At 38.7% G+C, this 20,533-nt stretch overlaps 1 protein-coding gene across 1 annotated transcript in view; it reads left to right on the forward strand.

Moving 5' to 3' along the window:
• MCOLN2 (mucolipin TRP cation channel 2) overlaps positions 1 to 20,533 on the forward strand; it is a 73,514-nt gene that overhangs the window by 5,800 nt on the left and 47,181 nt on the right. The window lies entirely within an intron of this gene.

Consider the following 20,533-nt stretch of genomic DNA (forward strand, 5'->3'; position numbering starts at 1 on the left):
CTACTTCACAGAGATTATAAAAATATGGAGGCTTTTTTGGCTGGCTCACATGCTTCCAGACTTTAAAATGTCTATATACACATATAAATGCTAGCTTTTTTTTTTCCAGCCTGGGTCGTGTTCTGTCACCCAGGCTGGAGTGCAGTGGCACAATGACAGCTTACTGCAGCCTCAAACTTCAAGGCTCAAGCGATCCTCCTGCCTCAGCCCCCCAAGTAATTGGGACTACAGGTGCCTGCCACCACTCTTGGCTAGCTTATTATTATTAATTATTATTATTATTTCTAGAGATGGGGGTCTCCCTATGTTGCTCAGACTGGTCTCAAACTCCTGGGCCCAAGGGATCCTCCTGCCTCAGCTTCCCAAAGCTCTGGGATTACAGGCCTAAGCCACTATGCTCAGCTTATGCTGACATTTTTTGAAAAATGAGATCTCACTATATCTATTCTGTAACTTCAAAAAAAATTACAATATGTTATAGACATCTTCAAGTCAGTGCAAAAGTACAAATAGGGCTGCAATTAACATTTCTATAACTCATTATTTTAAAATTTGTATTATAAATCCATAGAAGTTTGATTCTTTTTTTTATTATTATTATACTTTAAGTTTTAGGGTACATGTGCACAATGTGCAAGTTAGTTACATATGTATACATGTGCCATGCTGGTGTGCTGCACCCATTAACTCGTCATTTAGCATTAGGTATTTTTTTTTTTTTTTTTTTTTTTTGAGTTGGAGTCTCATTCTGTTGCCCAGGCTGGAGTGCAGTGGCGCGATCTCAGCTCACTGCAACCTCCGCCTCCCAGGTTCAAGCGATTCTCCTGCCTCAGCCTCCCAAGTAGCTGGGATTACAGGAGCACACCACCATGCCCGGCTAATTTTTTGTGTGTTTTTTAGTAGAGATGGGGTTTCACTATGTTGGCCAGACTTGCCTCAAACTCCTGACCTCGTGATCCGCCTGCCTCGGCCTCCCAAAGTGCTGGGATTACAGGTGTGAGCCACCGCGCCCAGCCCAGAAGTTTGATTCTTAAGTCACTTTTATAGATACTGCCCAAGTGCCAATCCAAATTTACATTTCTTTTAATAGTTTTAAAATCATTCCTCATAAATAAAAATTAAGATAGGTTTTTACCAACCTGATTGTTAGTAAATTTGTATTGTTCAATGTTCACTGGCTTGTTCAGATTCATTGCCTATTATATTGGATTGTCTTTTTCTTAATAGTCTGGAGCTCTTTACAGATCACAATAGATAGTTAACTTTTGCCTGTGTAAATATATTGCACATTTTTCTCCAAATCTCTTTGTCTTTTAACTTTTTGAAGTCTTAAATTTTTATGTTAACATCTGTCAGTCATTTTTACATCTTCTAAATTTTTTTGTACTTAAAAAGGCATGTTAAATTATTTTGAAAATCCTATATCTTATACTACTATCAATTTTGTTTTAAAAATATGTCTAAATTTTATTTTTGCACTCAGTTTGAGAGAATACTCTTTCTCTTTCCCAAATGGATAGCAAATTATTTTAATAACAACTCATTGAATAATTTATTCTTTGGAAAGACTAGGAATAATGAGTAAAACAAAGTAGGGTTTCTATCATCAGCAAACCAGGCAACTAAATTACCTACAACTTGCTAATGTATCTTGACTAAGTAAGACTTACTTTTAAATATATTTTTAATTCACTTTTTAATACTAATATTTTAGACTTTCTATTATTTTTATCATGTTATTAATATTGTTGTTTTTATTATTTGATCACAAAAGATATTAACCAAGGAAAAGTTCGTGTAGTCAAGATTGATGTCTCATTATTGATTCATTTCTTTTTTCCAACAGATTTTCACTGAACACCTATTATGTGTTAGATACTATGCTGTATGCTGGGCTATATGGTTATAAACAAGACCCACCCTTCATGAAGTCCATTGTAGGGGAGACCAATAAAGATTGTGATTGCAATTATGAAGGAAATAAAGTGATGATAGAGGCAGTGGGGAAGGCCACATTAATAGAGTGGCCAGAGAGCCCTCTCTACCAAGGTGTCATTTGTGCTGAGAGATGAAGGGTGACAGGAAGAAACCAGACACACAAACAGCTGGGGGAACAGCAGTAGGGTGGATGAAATGGTGAGTGAAATGTGCAGAGCGGGGACTGTCCACACCCAGGAAGGAAGTCATTGTGTAGTGAGGAAGGGGAAGAGGGTATGGGAGGAGTGGGCAGGAGTCTTTTAGCAGTTGTAGGAGGTTTGGATTTTACTCTGAGAGAAGGGGAAAGCCCCTAAAGGGTTTTAAACAAAGAAGTGATATCTGACTTATGCTTTTAAAATTACCCCTCTGGCCACTATGTGAAGAATTGGGAGGCTATTGCAGTTGGGTAAGAGATGACAGTGCTTGGACCAGGGAGGCTGCAGTGCATAGACAGAGATGGGGACCACTCCTTGTGGTTTTGAAGGAAAACTTGATAAATTGAATGTGAGAATTGAATACAAAGGGAACTCAAAGTATACTTTAGAGCAATATACTTTAGAGCAAAGTATACTTTGCTACACATTAGAATCACCTGAGTAACTTATAAAAATCTTGATGCCCAGTTCACTCATCCTACTAATTAAATCAGAATGTCTTGGGGCTGAGAGGCAAGTGCTGAAATATTTTAAAAATCCTCAGGTGGGCTGGACACAGTGGCTCACACCTGTAATCACAGCACTTTGGGAGGCTGAGGTGGGAGGATTGCTTGAGTCCAAGAGTTCAAGACCAGCCTGTGCAACATAGCAAAACCTGTCTCCATTTAAAAAAGCAAAAATTAAAATAAAAAAAAATCCTCAGATGATTCTGCTGTGCACCCAAGATGGAGAATGGACTAAGGATTGCAGCTGGGCCACTGATTGCACTAAGGATTCCAACTGAAGCATTTTTTTAAAAATACTAATAGCAATGCATTTCTTTTAAAAAAATTATTTTAGTAGTTTTTAGGGAATAGGTGGCATTTGGTTACATGAATAAGTTCTTTAGTGGTGATTTCTGAGATTTTTGTGCACCCATCACCCAAGCAGTGTACACTGTACCCAATCTGTATTCTTTTATGTTTTACCCCATTCCAACCCTTTCCCGAGTCGCCAAAGTCCATTCTATCATTCTTATGCCTTTGCATCCTCACAGCTTAGCTCACACCTATAAGTGAGAATATATGATGTTTGTTTTTCCATTCCTGAGTTACTTCACTTAGAATAATGGTCTCCAGATCCATCCAGGTTGCTGCGAATGCCATTATTTTGTTCCTTTTTATAGCTGAGTAGCATTCAATGGTGTATATATACATCTCTCTCTATATATGGCATATATATACATCTATATAGATATGTCTATATACATATATGCATCTATATATCTATCTATATACATATATACATATGTATGTATATCTATATTTCTATATACATATATACATATGTATGTATATATAGATAGATATACATCTATATACATATGTATATACCTATATACATATGTGTATATATCTATATATATCTATATACATATATGTATATATATATATATGTATATACATATATGTATATATGTATGTATATCTATATACATATATACATATGTGTATATATATGTATATATGTATATATATCTATATACATGTATATAGGTATATACATGTATATATATGTATATATGTATATATATCTATATACATGTATATAGGTATATACATGTATATAGATGTATATATATCTATAGATGCATATATGTATAGATGTATATATATCTATATATACATATATGTATAGATGTATATATATCTATGCATATATGTATAGATGTATATATATCTATATACGTATATATGTATATACATATGTAAATATATCTATATGCATATAGAAATATATCTACATATATCTATATACATATATGGATATATATCTACATATATCTATATACATATATCTATATATCTATATACATATAGATATATATGTATCTACATGGCATATGTATATAGATATATGTAGATATATATACATCTATATGTATATCTATATACATATCTATATAGCTGTATATATATGCCATATATATATAGATAGATAGATAGATATGCCTATATATATCACCTTTTCTTTATCCACTCATTGATTGATGAGCATCTGGGCTGGTTTTATATTTTTGCAGTTACCAATTGTGCTGCTATAAACATGTGTGTACAAGTATCTTTTTCATATAACGACTTCTTTTCTTCTGGGTAGACACCCAGTAGTGGGCTTGCTGGATCAAATAGTAGCTCTACTTTTAGTCCTTTAAGGAATCTCCACATTGTTTTCAGTGGTTGTATGAGTTTACATTCCCATCAGCAGTTTAAAAGTGTTGCCTTTTTACCCCATCCCCGCCAACATCTATTTTTTGATTTTTTGATTATGGTTATTCTTGAAGGAGTGTGGTGGTATCACATTGTGATTTTGATTTGCATTTCCCTCATCATTAGTGATGTTGAGCATTTTTTCATATGTCTGTTGACTATTTGTATATCTTCTTTTGAGAATTGTCTATTCATGTCTTTAGCCCATGTTTTGGTGGGATTATTTTTTTTTTCTTGCTGATTTGAGTTCCTTGTAGATTCTGGATATTAGTCCTTTGTCAGATGTATAGATTGTGAGATTTTCTCTCACTCATTGGGTTGTCTATTTATTCTGCTGATTGTTTCTTTTGCTGTGCAGAAGCTTTTTTTTTTTTTTTTTTTTTTTTGAGATGGAGTTTTGATCTTGTTACCCAGGCTGGAGCGCAATGGCGCTCTCTTGGCTCTTTGCAACCTCCGCCTCCTGGGTTCAAGTGATTCTCCTGCCTCAGCCTCCCTAGTAGCTGGGATTATAGACATGCGCCACCCCATGCCTGGCTAATTTTGTATTTTTAGTAAAGACAGGGTTTCTCCATGTTGGTCAGGCTGGTCTCGAACTCCCAACCTCAGGTGATCTGCCCACCTCGGTCTCCCAAAATGATGGGATTATAGGCGTGAACTACCACGCCCGGCCCAGTTTTATTCTTCTACATGTGGCCTGCCAATTATTCCAGCACCATTTGTTGAATAGGGTATCCTTTCCCCACTTTATGGTTTTGTTTGCTTTGTTGAAGATTAGTTGGCTGTAAGTATTTGGCTTTATTTCTGGGTTCTCTATTCTGTTCCATTGGTTTGTATGCCTGTTTTTATATCAGTACCATGCTGTTTTGGTGACTGTGGCCTTAGAGTATAGTTTGAAGTCAGGTAATGTGATGCCTCCAGATTTGTTCTTTTTGCTTAGTCTTGCTTCAGCTATGCAGGCTCTTTTTTGGTTCCATATGAATTTTAGGATTTTTTTTTCCTAGTTCTGTGAAGAATGGTGGTGGTATTTTGATGGGAATTGCATTGGACTTGTAGATTGCTTTTGGCAGTATGGTCATTTTCACGATATTGATTCTACCCATCCATGAGCGTGGGATGTGTTTCCATTTGTTTGTGTCATCTATGATTTCTTTTAGCAGTGTTTGGTAGGTTTCCTTGTAGAGGTCTTTCACCTCCTTGGTTAAGTGTATTCCTAATTTTAAATTTTGGTTTTTTTTGCAGCTGTTGTGAAAGGGGTTGAGTTCTTTATTTGATTCTCAGCTTGGTCAGCAGCTGAAGCATTTGAATGAGTGTGTACAGATCGCTGCTTTGAGCAGATGGGTGGAGGAGCAGGTGGAGGGCAGGTTTGAGAGACCAATTAGACCTGTGGGTGGAGTTTCATAAAAAGGGTTGGATAAGGAAGTCTGCTCAAGAGAGAGATTTGCTGGAGATGCAAATATAGAAACCCACATCATGTAGAGAGTATTTAAAGTCATAGGATTGGACAAGCTGTTTTAGAACAGAGGATAGAGACTAGAAGAACCCATACTGTGCCCCAAGGCACTCTGACATCAAGAGGAGGGGGGTGTCCTGGAAACTGACAGAAGAGGTTGTCCCAAGGAGGTAGTGGTCAACTGTATCAAATGCTGCTGAGCCAATAAGCCTGAAAAGTGTTTGTTAGAATCTATAGCAAGAGATGGTTTACCCTGAGCATTTTAATGGAGTAATAGAAATGGGAACCCAATGTTTGTTCTAGAGAATCTGTACCACAAAGTCAGCTTGAGGAGGTAAATGCTGGGTTCGTTCCATCAGATGGCTTTACTTTTTTTTTTTTCCTCATTTTGATAATATGACCATGTAGAAGTTTCTTGAATGTATGGACTAGGATGGCTTTTTGCCAAAATGTCACACATTTTTAATTTTATTTCAATTTTTCTTTGAGACAGGGTCTTGCTCTGTTGCAGACTGGAGTACACTGGTGTGGTCACGGCTCACTGCAGCCTCGACCTCCCTGGACTTGAGCAATCCTCCCACCTCAGCCTCCCAAGTAGCTGGGATTACAGGCACGAGCCAGCATGCCCAGCAAACTTTTTGTATTTTTAGTACAGACGGGTTTTGCCATGTTGCCCAGGCTGTTCTCAAACTCCTGAGCTCAAGTGATCCGCCGCCTTGGCCTCCCAAAGTGCTAGGATTACAGGCAAGAACCACCACATTTGGCCATATTGAGTTATTTTATCCTTTGGTATTAATATATTGCTTGCTTTCAACAAAACAGGAAGAGAGGAATGGATACTGGGCAGGCAACTAGTAGTGTCTGTCACAGGAAGTCTTAACAATTTACTTTTCAGGCTTCCTTTCCCAGGAAGGGATTGAAGAATATTCCCCACAAAATGAGAGAGTAAAGAAAGAAGCAGACATGGGATCCAAGAGATGGGGATTCCAATTTAGGAAGGTGGTGAAGGAATTCCCAAAGTTATGGCCTTGAAAAGTGATTAGAAAGCAACCAGGTAGATTTGAGCAAAAGGATTGTGCAAAAGCATTGATGTCTCTCTGTGGAAGAAAGGAATTGACAGGGTACCTGGCTTGTGTGTATTTAAGGGTGCTGTCAGTTTCAGCTAGAGTTTGGTGATAAAGTTATAGTTGGTATGCAGAAAACTAAACAAATGGGGAAAAGGGCAGTTAATTCCAGGAAAATAGTTCGAATGATGAAGAATATAACATTACAGTATGTTAATAGCTCAACTCTGAAGAATTTTTATATATTCACTTCGTAAAATCTAATGTTAATTTATCCAAAATTTGCATTAAAACTTGGTTGGGAAGATGAGTAGGGAGGTGAAATGTATGTTGGGGAGCAGATATAAGAGCTAAATCCATATTTTCCAAGGGAGGATTCAAATTGATAATACCTAAAATGAAAAAACAGTGGCATAAGTATTATTTAGAAATTTTAAAGTAGGGCTGGGCGCAGTGGCTCACGCCTGTAATCCCAGCACTTTGGGAGGCCGAGGTGGGTGGACATAAGGTCAGGAGATCGAGACCAGCTTGGCCAACATGGTGAAACCCTGTCTCTACTAAAAATACAAAAATTAGCTGAGCGTGGAGGCGTGCGCCTGTAATCCCAGCTACTCGGGAGGCTGAGGCAGGAGAACTGCTTGAACCCGGGAGGCGGAGGTTGCAGTGAGCCGAGATCGCACCATTGCACTCCAGCCTGGGTGACAGGGCAAGACTCTGTCTCAAAAAAAAAAAAAAAGAAATTTTAAAGTAAATGACTTTTAAAAAGACAGATAAAAGTAGTTGCACCTAAGGAACAGAAATCGGAGGTGGGGTTTATTAATAATACGTTTAAAATTATGTACAGGCCAGGTGCAGTGTCTCACAGCTGTAATCCCAGCACTTTGGGAGGCCAGGGGGAAGGATAATCTGCATCCAGGAGTTTGAGACCAGTCTGGGCAACGTGGCAAGACCCTATCTCTACAAAAAAATAAAAAATAAGCTGGGCATGGCAGCATACACCTATGGTCCCAGCTACTCTGGAAGTGAGGCAGAAGGATTGCTTGAGCTCAGGATGGTAAGGCTGCAATGAGCCATGATTGCATCACTGCACTCCCACCTGGGTGACAGAGTGAGATCCTATCTCAAAAAAAGAAAAAGAAAAGAAAAACAAAAATACAGTTATGTACATTATTAAATTTGGGGGAAATAAAGGTGGTGGGGAGTTAGGTGAGACCAGATTGTGCAGAGCCACACAGATTTGGGTTGCTGGTGTGGAGACCTGGGAGGCTGGTTTTACCACTCACTGTGATGAGGATAAAAATGAAGGATAGATTTGGGAAGTGATTTGCCCTGCCTACCCTGCCCCATCCCCTGAGACTGGTAAGATATACTTGTGAATTAAAAAAAAAAAATTCTTCCAGACTCAGTGGCTCACCCCTGTAATCCCAACACTTTGGGAGGCCAGGGTGGGTGGATCACCGGAAGTCAGGAGTTCGAGACCAGCCTGGCCAATGCAGTGAAACCCTGTCACTACTAAAAATAAAAAATAATAATAATAAAAAATTAGCTGGGCATGGTAGCAGGTGCCTGTAGTCCCAGCTACTCTGGGGGCTGAGGCAGGATAATTGCTTGAACCTGCAAGGTGGAGGTTGCAGTGAGTCAAGATCGCACCACTGTACTCCATTTTCTGTATTTTCTGTTTGTTTGTTGGGGTCAGGGGAACAAACATAAATTTCTTTAAAGCTAACAAGTTTATAATAGCAGCTGGGACAACAAAGAACAACCACAGCTAAGGGGTGGTTGGAGCTCTGAAACAATAAGGAAGTAGTTCCAAATATTTTTTATAACTTGTTCCCAACAGTTGAAAGAACATTTACCCTCTCTAAATACGTATTCATTTACCTATCATATGCTGAACCATATGTATATTATGAAACAGATAAAATGAACATTTTAAGGCATGGGATAGATGAGGATATTAAAAATGAATTGCCAGGCTGGACATGGTGGCTCATTGCCTGTAATCCTAGCATTTTGGGAGGCCAAGGCCAGAGGCTTGCTTGAGGCCAGGAGTTCAAGACCAACCTGGCCAACATATAGTGAGACCCCATCTCTATTTTTTTATTTAAAAAAATTAAAATAAAAAATGAACTGCCAAATGCAGCAACTTTATGTTATGACTTCATAGTGTCATTAGCAAATATCTTATGGTACTATATATTTAGAGCCATGCACCTCATTTAGCAGTAGTAGATTTAACCAATATTTTAAATAGTTTTCTTGATAAATCTGCTTCCCCCCACCCCAGCTTCTTTTCAAATCAGATACACTTTTCATCTTTTTTTTTTTTTTTAAAAACCCATGGCTAACAACATTTAGAGTGTTAGGTCTCCTATTTTTTGATATTAATTTAGGCTTACATTAGTTTTACAATAAACATAATTTTTTGCAAGAATTTTTTTATCTTTTATTTTTAATTTTGTGGGTACATTGTAGATGTAATATTTATGGGATACATCAGATGTTTTGATACAGGCATGTAATGCATTATAATCACATCATGGAAAATGGGGTATTCGTTCCCTCAAGCATTTATCCTTTGTGTTACCGACAGTCCAATTATACTCTTTAATTATTTTTAAATATACAATTATTATTCACTGTAGTCACCTTGGAGTGCTATCAAATACTAGGTCTTATTCATTCTTTCTCTTTGTACCCATTAACCCATCCCTACTGCCCCTTTATCCCCCACCTCTCTGCCACACTATTCTTCCCAGCCTCTGGTAACCATCCTTCTACTCTCTCTGTCCATGAATTTAATTGTTTTGATTTTTAGATCACACAAATAAGTGAGAACATACGGTATTTGCCTTTCTGTGCCTGGCTTATTTTACTTAACATAATGATCGCCAGTTCCATCCATGTTGTTGCAAATGACAGGATCTCATTTTTTATGGCTGAATAGTACTCCATTGTGTGTATGTACCACATTTTCTTTATCCATTCTTCTGCTGATGGACATATAGATTGCTTCCAAATCTTAGCTATTGTGATCTGGTCTGCAACAAACATGAGAGTGCAGATATCTCTTCGATATTACTGATTTCCTTTATTTTTGGCATATACCCAGCAGTGGGATTGCTAGATCATATGGTAGCTCTATTTTTAGTTTTTTGAGGAACCTCCAAACTGTTCTCCATAGTGGTTGTACTAATTTAGAGTCCCACCAACAGTGTATGAGGGTTCCCTTTTCTCAACATCCTCACCAGTGTTTGTTATTGCCTGTCTTTTGGATAAAAACCATTTTAACTGGGGTGAGATGATATCTCATTGTAGTTTTGATTAGCGTTTCTCTAGTGATCAGTGATGTTGAGCACCTTTTCATATCCCTGTTTGTGATTTGTATGTCTTCTTTTGAGACATAACGAGTCTATTCAAGTCTTTTGCCCATTTTGCCATAACCAGATTATTAGGTTATTTTTTATAGAATTGTTTGAACTCCTTATATGTTCTGGCTGTTAATCTCCAGTTTGCAAATATATTCTCCCTTTCTATGGGTTGTCTTTTCACTTTGTTGATTGTTTCCTTTGCTGTGCAGAAGCTTTTAAACTTGATTTGGTCCCATTCGTTCATGTTTGCTTTGGATCTGTGCTTGTGGGGTATTGCTCAGTAAATTTTAGTCCTGGAGATTTTCTCCAGTGTTTTCTTGTAGTAGTTTCATAGTTTGAGGTCTTAAAGTCTTTAATCCATTTTGATTTGATTTTTGTATATGGTGATAGATAGGGGTTTAGTTTCATTCTTTTGCATATGGATATCCAGTTTCCCCAACACCATTTATTTAAGAGACTGTCTTTTCCCCAGTTTATGTTCTGTCACCTTTGTCAAAAATGAGTTCACTGTAGGTGTGTGGATTTGTTTCTGGGTTCTCTATTCCATTCCATTGGTCTGTGTATCTGTTTTTGTGTTTTGTATCTGTGTAATACCATGCTGTTTTGGTTAGTAAAGCTATGTGGTATATTTTGAAGTCAGATAATGTGATTCCTCCAGTTGTGTTCTTTTTGCTAAGGATAGCTTTGACTATTCTGGGTTCTTTGTGGTTCCATATCAATTTTAGGGTTTTTTTTCTATTTCTATGAAGAATGTCGTGGATATTTTGATAGGGATTGCATTGAGTCTGTAGATTCCTTTGAAGTGTGGACGTTTTAACACTATTGATTCTTCCAGTTTATGAACATGAAATATCTCCATTTTTGGTGTCCTCTTCAATTTCTTTCATCAGTGTTTTATAGTTTTCATTATAGAGATCTTTCACTTCTTTGGATGAGTTAATTTCTAGGTATTTTATTTGTGGCTATTGTAAATGGGATTACTTTTTAATTTTCTTTTTCAGATTGCTTACTCTTGCACATAGAAATGCTACTGATTTTTGTATGTTGATATTGTGTCCTGCAACTTTACTAAAATTGTTTATCAGTTCTAACTGTTTTTTAGTGGAGTCTTTAGTTTTTTCCCAAATATAAGATCATCTCATCTAGAAACAAGGATAATATGACTTCTTCCTTTCCAATTTGGATACCCTTTATATCTTTCTCTTATCTGATTGCTCTAGCTAGAACTTCCAGTACTATGTTGAATAACAGTGGTGACAGTAGGCATCTTTGTTGTGTTCCAGATCTGAGAGGAAAGCCTTTCAGTTTTTCCCCATTCAGTATGATACTAGCTGTGGGTATGCTGTATATGGTTCTTATTATGTTGAGGTATATTCCTTCTATATCCAGTTTATTAAGGGTTTTTATCATGAAGCAATGTTGAATTTTATCAAATGCTTTTTCAGCATCAATTGAAATGATCATATTGTTTTTATTTTTCATTCTGTTAATATGATGCATCACATTGATTGATCTGCATATGTGAAACCATCCTTGCATCCCAGGGATAAATCCCACTTGGTCGTGATGAATGATCTTTCTAATGTGTTGTTGAATTTGGTTTGCTAGTATTTTAGTTGAGGAGTTTTGCATTAGTATTCATTAGAGATATTGGCCTGTAATTTTTTTTATGTGTCTTTGTCTGATTTTGATATCAGGGTAATACTGGCCTCATAGGATGAGTTTGGAAGCATTGTTTCCTCTTCTATTTTTCAGAAAAGTTTGAGTAGGATTGGTATTAGTTCTTCTTTAAACGTTTGGTAGAATTCAACAGTGAAGCTGTGATGGTTAATATGAGTGTCAACTTGATTGGATTGAAGGATACAAAGTATTGATCCTGGGTGTGTCTGTGAGGGTGTTAAGGAGATTAACATTTGAGTCAGTGGGCTGGGAAAGGCAGACCCACCCTTATTCTGGGTGGACACAATCTAATCAGCTGCCAGCTGGGCTAGAATAAGCAGGCAGAAAAATGTGAAAAGAGAGACTGGCCTAGTCTTCCACCCTATGTCTTTCTCCCATGCTGGATGCTTCCAGCCTTCAAACATCAGACTCCAAGTTCTTCAGTTTTAGAACTCGGACTGGCTCTCCTTGCTCCTCAACCTGCGAATGGCTTATTGTGGGACCTTGTGATCATGTGAGTTAATACTTAATATATGTATTATATATGTATATATGTATATGTGTCTGTGTGTATATATATATTTATACACATATACATTCCATTAGTTCTGTCCCTCTAGAGAACCTGACTAATACAGAAACCATCAGGTCCTGGGCTTTTCTCTGCTGGGAGACTTCCTGTTACAGCTTCGATCTCATTACTTGTTATTGGTCTATTCAGGTTTTGGATTTCATCCTGGTTCAATCTTGGTAGGTTGTGTGTGTCCATTTCTTCTATATTTTCCAATTTATTGGTATATAGTTGCTCATAGTATCCAATAATGATGTGAATTTCTGTAGTATCAGTTGTAATGTCTCCTTTTTCATTTCTGATTTTATTTATTGGATCTTCTCTCTGGCTAAAGTTTTGTCAATATTTTTTAGCTTTTTGAAAAACCAACTTTTTCATTGATCTTTTGTATTATTTTCTTTATTTCAGTTTCATTTATTTCTGCTCTGATCTTTATTTATGTTTCTACTAATTTTGGGTTTCGTTTGCTCTTGCTTTTCTAGTTCTATAAGATGTATCATTAGATTGTTTATTTGAAGTTTTTCCTTTTTTTTGAAGTAGGCAGTTAAAACTATAAAATTCTCTTTTAGTACTGCTTTTGCTGTATCTCATAGATTTTGGTAGGTTGTGTTTCCATTATCATTTGTTTCAAGAAATTTTTAAATTTCTTTCTTAATTTCTTTATTGACCCACTGGTCATTCAGGAGCATTTTATTTAATTTCCATACATTTGTATAGTTTCCAAAATTCCTTTTGTTATTTGTAGTTTTATTCTGTTGTGGTTAGAAAAGATACTTGATATTATTTCAATTTTGTTAATGTTTTAAGACTTGTCTTGTGACTTAATATATGGTCTGTCCTTGAGAATGATCCATGTGCTGAGGAAAAGAATGTGTATTCTGTAGCCATTGGATGAAGTGTCCTGTAAATATGTATTAGATCCATGCGTGCGATCTATAGTGCAGATTAAGTCCAGTATTTCTTTGTTGATTTTCTGTCTGGAAGATCTATCTAATGCTGAAAGTGGGGTGTTTAAGTCTCCAGCTGTTATTTTATTGGGGCCTATCTCTCTTATTAGCTCTAATAATATTTGCTTTATATATCTGGGTGCTCCAATGTTGGGTACATATATATTTAAAATTCTTATATCCTCTTGCTGAATTGACCCCTTTATCATTATATAGTGAACTTTTTTGTCTCTTCTTATAGTTGTTGTCTTAAAATCTGTTTTGTCTGATAAAAGCATAGCTACTCCTGCTCTTTTTTGGTTTCCATTGGCATGGAATTTCTTTCTCCATCCCTTTATTTTCAGTCTATGTGTGTCTTTATAGGTGAAGTGTATTTTTTGTAGGCAACAGATCAATGGGTTTTTTTTCATCCATTTAGCCAGTCTATGTCTTTTGATTGGAGAGTTTAGTCCATTTACATCAATGTTATTGTTGATAATTAAGGACCTACTCTTGCCACTTTGTTATTTATTTTCTGATTGTTTTGTGGTCTTCTTTCTCTCCTTCTTTCTTGTCTTCCTTTAATGAAGGTGATTTTCTCTGGTGATATGATTTAGTTTCTTGCTCTACTTTTGGTGTATCTGTTGTATATTTTTTGGTTTGAGGTTACCATGAGGCTTGCAAATACTATCTTATAAACCATTATTTTGAGCTGATAACAACCTAACCCTATTTGCATAAACAAACAAGCAAAAAAAAATAACTAACAAAAACTCTATGCCTTAACATCGTCTCCCCAACTATTAAACTTTTTGTTGTTTATATCTTATTGTACTGTCTGTGTCTTGAAAAGTTGTTGTAGTTATTATTTTTTATTGGTTTGCCATTTAATTTTTCTACTTAGGATAAGAGTAGTTTACACAAGCAGTTACAGGGTTATAATATTTTTTGTTTTTCTGTGTACTTTCTGATACCAGTGAGTTTTGTACCTTCAGGTGATTACTTATTGCTCATTAATGTCCTTTTCTTTCTGATTGAAGTACTCTCTTCAGCATTTTTTGTAGGACAGGTCTGGTGTTGATGAAATCCCTCAGCTTTTGTTTGTCTGGGGAAATCTTTTTTTTGAGATGGAGTCTTGGTCTGTCACCCAGGCTGGAGTGCAGTGGCACGATCTCTGCTCACTGCAACCTCCGCCTCCTGAGTTAAAGCAATTCTCCTGCCTCAGCCTCCCCAGTAGCTGGGATTATAGGCCTGCACCACCATGCCTGGCTAATTTTTATATTTTTAGTAGAGACGGGGTTTCATCATGTTGGTCAGACTGGTCTCGAACTCCTGACATTGTGATCCACCCACCTCGGCCTCCCAAAATGCTGGGATTACAGGTGTGAGCCACTGCACCTGACCTTGTCTGGGAAAATCTTTATTTCTCTTTCATGTTTGAAGAATGTTTTCACCAGACATACTATTCTAGAATAAAAGTTTTTCTCCTTCAGCACTTTCAATATGTCATGCCCCTCACTCTTGGCCTTTAAGGTTTCCACTGAAAAGTCTACTGCCAGATGTATTGATGCTTCATTGTATGTTATTTGTTTTTTTTATCTTGCGCTTTTAGGATCCATTCTTTAACCTTGATCTTTAGGAGTTTGATTATTAAATGCCTTGAGGTAGTCTTCTATGGATTAAATCTGCTTGGTGTCCTATATAACCTTCTTGTATTTGGATATTGATATCTTTCTCTAAGCTTGGGAAGTTCTTTGTTATTTCCCTTTGAATAACTTTCTACTCCTATCTCTTTTTCTTCCTCCTTCTTAAGGCAAATTACTCTTAAATTTGCCATTTTGAGGCTATTTCCTGGATCCTGTAGGCATGCTTCATTGTTTTTTATTCTTTATTCTTTTGTCTTCTCTGACTGTGTATTTTTAAATAGCCTGTCTTGGAGCTCACTAATTCTTTCTTCTGCTTGATCATTTCTGCCATTAAGAGACTCTGATACAGTCTTCCTTATGCCAATTGCATTTTTCAGCTCCAGAATTTATTTTTGATTCTTTTTAATTATGTCAATCTCTGTTAAATTTATCTGATAGAATTTTGAATTTTCTGTCTTATCTTGAATTTCTTTGAGTTTCCTTAAAAGAGCTATTTTGAATGATCTGTCTGAAAGGTCACCTGTCTCTGTTTCTCCAAGATTGGGTCCCTAGTGCCTTATTAATTCATTTGGTGAGGCCATGTTTTCCTGGATTATCTTGATACTTGTAGATGTTCATCTGTGTCTGGGCATTGAAAAGTTAGGAATTTATTGTAGTCTTCACTGTCTGGGCTTTTATTATCTGTACTTCTTCAGAAGGCTTTCCAGATATTTGAAAGGACTTGGGCATTGTGATCTAAGTTCTATCTGCTTTGGAGGGCACCCCAAGCCTAGTAATGCTGTGGTTCTTATAGACTCATGGAGTTACCACCTTGAACAAGATCTAGGAGAATTCTTTGGATTACCAGGCAGAGACTCTTGTTCTCTACCCTTTTTATCTCCCTAACAAATGGAGTCTCTCTCTGAGTCCTGAGCCATCTAAAGCTAGGGATGGAGTGACACAAGCACCCCTGTGGCTACTACCTCTGTGACTACACTGGGTCAGACCTGAAGTCAGCACAGCACTGGGTCTTGCCCAAGGCCGGCTGTAACTACTCCCTGGCTACTTCCTGTGTCCGCTTATGGCTCTGGGGCTCTATAGTTAGCAGGCGGCAAAGCCAACCAGGCCTGTGTTCTTCCCTCCAGGATGCTGAGTTCCCCCAGGACCCTCCTGGGTCCAGAGGTGCTGTCCAGGAGTCAGGGACTACAATAAAAAACCTTAGAAGTCTACCTAGTGTTCTATCGTACCGTGCCTGAGCTGGCACTCAAATTACAAGATGCAGTTCTTCCCACTCTTCCCTCCCCTCCTCCAAAAGCAGAGGAGACCTTCCCCATGGTCATCACCACCAGAAGCCCATGGGCAGTACTGCCAGACTACCACTATGTTCTCTTAAGGCCCAAGGTCTCTTAAGTCAGCTTGTTATGAAGGTTGTCTGGCCTGAGACTCATCCTTCAGGGCAGTGGGCTCCCTTCTGGCCCACGGAAGGTCCAGAAATGCCATCCAAGAGTCAGCTCTTAGAACTGGGGACTCCAGGAGCCCACTTGTTGCTCCACCCCCCAATAGCCGAGATGAACCTGAAGCCAGCAAGTCTCAGAGGCTCACCCAAGGCCCTAGATACCTGGGTATCTAGGAGCTCACCCAAGTACCTGGGTATCGCTGCTGATTATTCAGTGCCCAAGGGCTCTTCAGTTAGCAGGTGATGAATGCTGCCAGGAATGGGTTCTTCCCTTCAAGGCAGTAGGTTCCCTTCTGGCCCAGGGTGTGCCTAGAAGTGTTGCCCAGGAGCTAGAGCCTGGAACAGAGGCATTATGACTCTGACCCTATCATGCTGTGGCTGAGCCGGTATCCAAGATGCAAGACAAAGTCCTCCCCACTCTTCTTTCTCCTCTCCTCAAGCAGAAGGAAGGGATCTTTTTTGGAGCCACTAGTTGTGCAGCCTGGGGTTAGGGGAAAGGTGATGTCACCACTCCTTTAGCCACCCTGGTAGTTTGGTAGATTGCATGCCCCTCTAGTCCACTGTTTCTGGGCCCAGTTCAGCACTAGGACTCGCCTAGAGTTGCAGTCCTTGTGGCCTAAATTGCCTTTCAAATTCACTTAGACACCCAGAGCACTTTAGCCTGCAGTGGTGAAGTTTGTGGGAACTCAAGTTCCAACCACAAGGACCTGTGATTCCCCTCTGGCTAGGGCTGGTTTAAATGTTCCCTCCGTGGGTGGGCATCAGCTGAATTTGGTTCAGTTTTCCTTTCTGCTCTAACCGGGCAGAACCGTTTACTGCCTCACAATTGCTGTGCTCTCCCTCCCTCAGCATGCAGAAGAGGCACTCTGCGCACCAGGTGGCCACTGCTGGGGCTGGGGGAAGGGTGGTATCAGTGCTTCAGGACTGTTTTTTCTACCTCTTCAGTGCCTCTTTTAGCAATACAAAGTTAAAAGCAGGTAGTGCGAGTGCTCACCTGATTTTTGGTTCTTATGAAAGTGCTTTGCTTACATAGATAGTTGTTAAATTTATGTCCTCTTGTGAGGGGATGATCAGTGGAGGCTTCTCTTCTGCCATCTTGCTCCACCTTCTGGGCTTTTACAAGAATCTTTATGTCCTTTGCCTATTTCGCAAGGGTTATTTCTACGGAAACTAGATGATACATTCTAAAAATGCTTAAGTGGGCCCACATAAACCATAACTGGTGGGAATATGCTGAAAATCAATGGGGGTACCACCATGAACCCCCTAATTTGGGAAACTTGACAATTTCCCCTGGATGTCTCACATACCTAAGTGAAACACAGGCACCTGATGTTTTGTTTTGTTTTATTTACTTGAGACAGGATCTCTTTCTGTTGTCCAGGCTGGAGTGCAGTGGCAAAATCATAGCTCACTGCAGCCTTGAACTCCTATGCTTAAGCGAATCTACTACCTCTGCCTCCCGAGTAGCTGGGACTATAAGCGTCCACCACCACACTGGGCTGATTTTAAAAAGTTTTTGTGGAGACAGAGTCTCACTATATTGTCCAGGCTGGTCTTGAACTCTTGGCCTCAAGTGATCCTCCTGCCTCAGTCTCCCAAAGTGTTGAGATTACAGACATGAGCCACTGTGTCAGTCCCATCAGATGTTACTGACCAAGTGAGGGCCCCTTAGGTGTGATAGGTAACAATTCATATATTAAATCTTGGGAATTCTTTACTTCTCTATTTTCTAAATTAACACAATTAGAAGCCCTAATAGTTTCTTCTCACATACCAGTGAATGGTCTTGCATACGTCCTTGTGCACAAGGACCCCACTTTGGAGACAACTGCAGCAGGGGATAAAAACAACTTTCAGGCCCCTTGTCAAGTAGGGGGATCACATAAGCCAAAGGCAATAGCAGCCTGGGCTGGTTAGCTTATTTGCTGACAAAATACCATCACTGAAACTGGTGTATTCATTTTCCTGGGGCAAAGGTCAAGAGCCTTTTTCTGTTCTCATAGGGGTTTATAACCCCAATAAGGTTAAGAATCACTGATATCTTATTTTGTTTCAAAACTTCAGGCTTCCATTAGACTCTTAGTCATTGTTTTGATAAAGCTGAAATTGCCCTTGATCGTATGATAGCCTTAAACTTAGCCAATGTCACACAGTCCTGATTATTTGTGGAGAGAGTAGGTTTTCTTAATGCCAGCCTCATAGTCCTGATTATCTGTGGAGACAGTAGGTTTTGTTAATACCTGACAGTAGCTTTGTTGTGCCTTCCTCCTGTTTTCTTACCACAGTACCAGTCTCAGCCTTCTTTTCTTTCATTTTCTATTCCAGCATCTCTGGCTTTTATTTAACCCACTGTATGGGTGGCTTTCTATTCTATTTCAGATCTTATTTTTATGCCTTCAAATACTATGCTTTTTTTCTTTGATATTTTGTTCTTTAGTGGTGCCGTTATTAAGCTTATAAAAATCCAGATCATGCATTTCCTATGGGTTAATGAAACATAAATAATTCGTAAGAGCTGTGATTGCTCTTATTTATTTCATGCAATTTCAATTGCATGACAGCCCTGTAGCTGATGGGTCTGTGTAATTTAGATCTTCATTGATTTCTGTTCCTTAAGTGGTTTTACGGTACAGTTACTTTCATTCTCCTGACTTATGTTACCACAAGTTAGCAGCTCTATGCTTTTCTTAAACTGTTGGTGATTTTCATTTGTGATGGAAGTTGCAGTATTTCTGCCATCTGCTGACTTAATTTTTTTGTTTGTTTGTTTTTGTTGTTGTTTGTTTTTGTCCCCCAGGTTGGAGTCCAGTGGCACATTCTCAGCTCACTGCAACCTCTGCCTCCTGGGTTCCAAGTGATTCTTGTGCCTCAGCCTCCTGAGTAGCTGGGGTTACAGGTTTGTGCTACCATGCCCAGCTAATTTTGTATTTTTGGTAAAGACAGGGTTTCGCCATGTTGGCCAGGCTGGTCTTGAACTCCTGTCCTCAAGTGATCAGCCTGCCCTGGCCTCCGAAAGTGCTGGGATTACGGGCATGAGCCACCATGCCTGGCCAGTATTCTTTAAGTGTTTGATTAAATGCCTTGTTTTGCACCACTGTTTCGAGAAAACAACTTCTTCGTCCTTCAGTTCAGTGTTTCTCACCCAGAGGCTGTGTATGTGTGTTGGGGGGTGGGAGGGAGTGGGGGGGTAGTTTCTATGGCTTTATTCTCAAGGGCCTGAGAATTCAGTGTACACCATTTCATATACTCTTTTTATTAAATGAAAAAGCATATTTTGAGTCATCAGAAGGGATGCTTTAGCAACACTGATCCACTACAGTGATAGCAGTTAACACTAAATTCAGTACTGCTGAAACATGCCCACAGGGGCTTCTTATAGGCATGTTCTCAGGAGATCTGAAAGTTCATGTTTGAGGATGTTGCTCTCAGGCACAGTTAAGATGCACCTTTTTCTTGGAAATGCCTCCCTCAATGCACCCAGTCACATGCCCCCTAGCACTTACCACATCGTCTATTATGACTCTTATGGGCTTTCCCACCAGCTCTCTCACCCCTCTCTCCAGAGTCAGAACTCTGCTTCCGTAATATTTACTTATTTTACAGCATTCACGGAACTCTTTAATAATTATGCATTGACAAGTCTTTCTCTCCTACTGGACACTAAGCATGTGCAGTTCAGGGTTATTCAGCCTTGTGTACCCAGCACAGTGCTTGCTCCACGGACTAAGTGCTCATTAAGTTGGTCAAGTTGAGTCAAGAGGTGAGTGTGTCAGGCTCAGGACAAACACATGTTTAAGGCCTTCACATTCTTTTGAAATGAGACTCATTGTGGTGATTGCTTTTTCATTTCTTTTTTTTTTTCTTTTTTTTTTTTTTTTGAGGCAGAGTCTTACTCTGTCGTCCAGGCTGGAGTGCAGTGGTGCCATATTGGCTTACTGCAACCTCTGCCTCCCAGGTTCAAACAATTCTCTTGCCTTAGCCTCCGAAGTAGCTGGGATTACAGGCATGTGCCACCACACCTGGCTAATTT

Source organism: Gorilla gorilla, chromosome 1 (genome assembly GCF_029281585.2).
Source record: "Gorilla gorilla gorilla isolate KB3781 chromosome 1, NHGRI_mGorGor1-v2.1_pri, whole genome shotgun sequence".
Classification (NCBI taxonomy): Eukaryota; Metazoa; Chordata; class Mammalia; order Primates; family Hominidae; genus Gorilla; species Gorilla gorilla.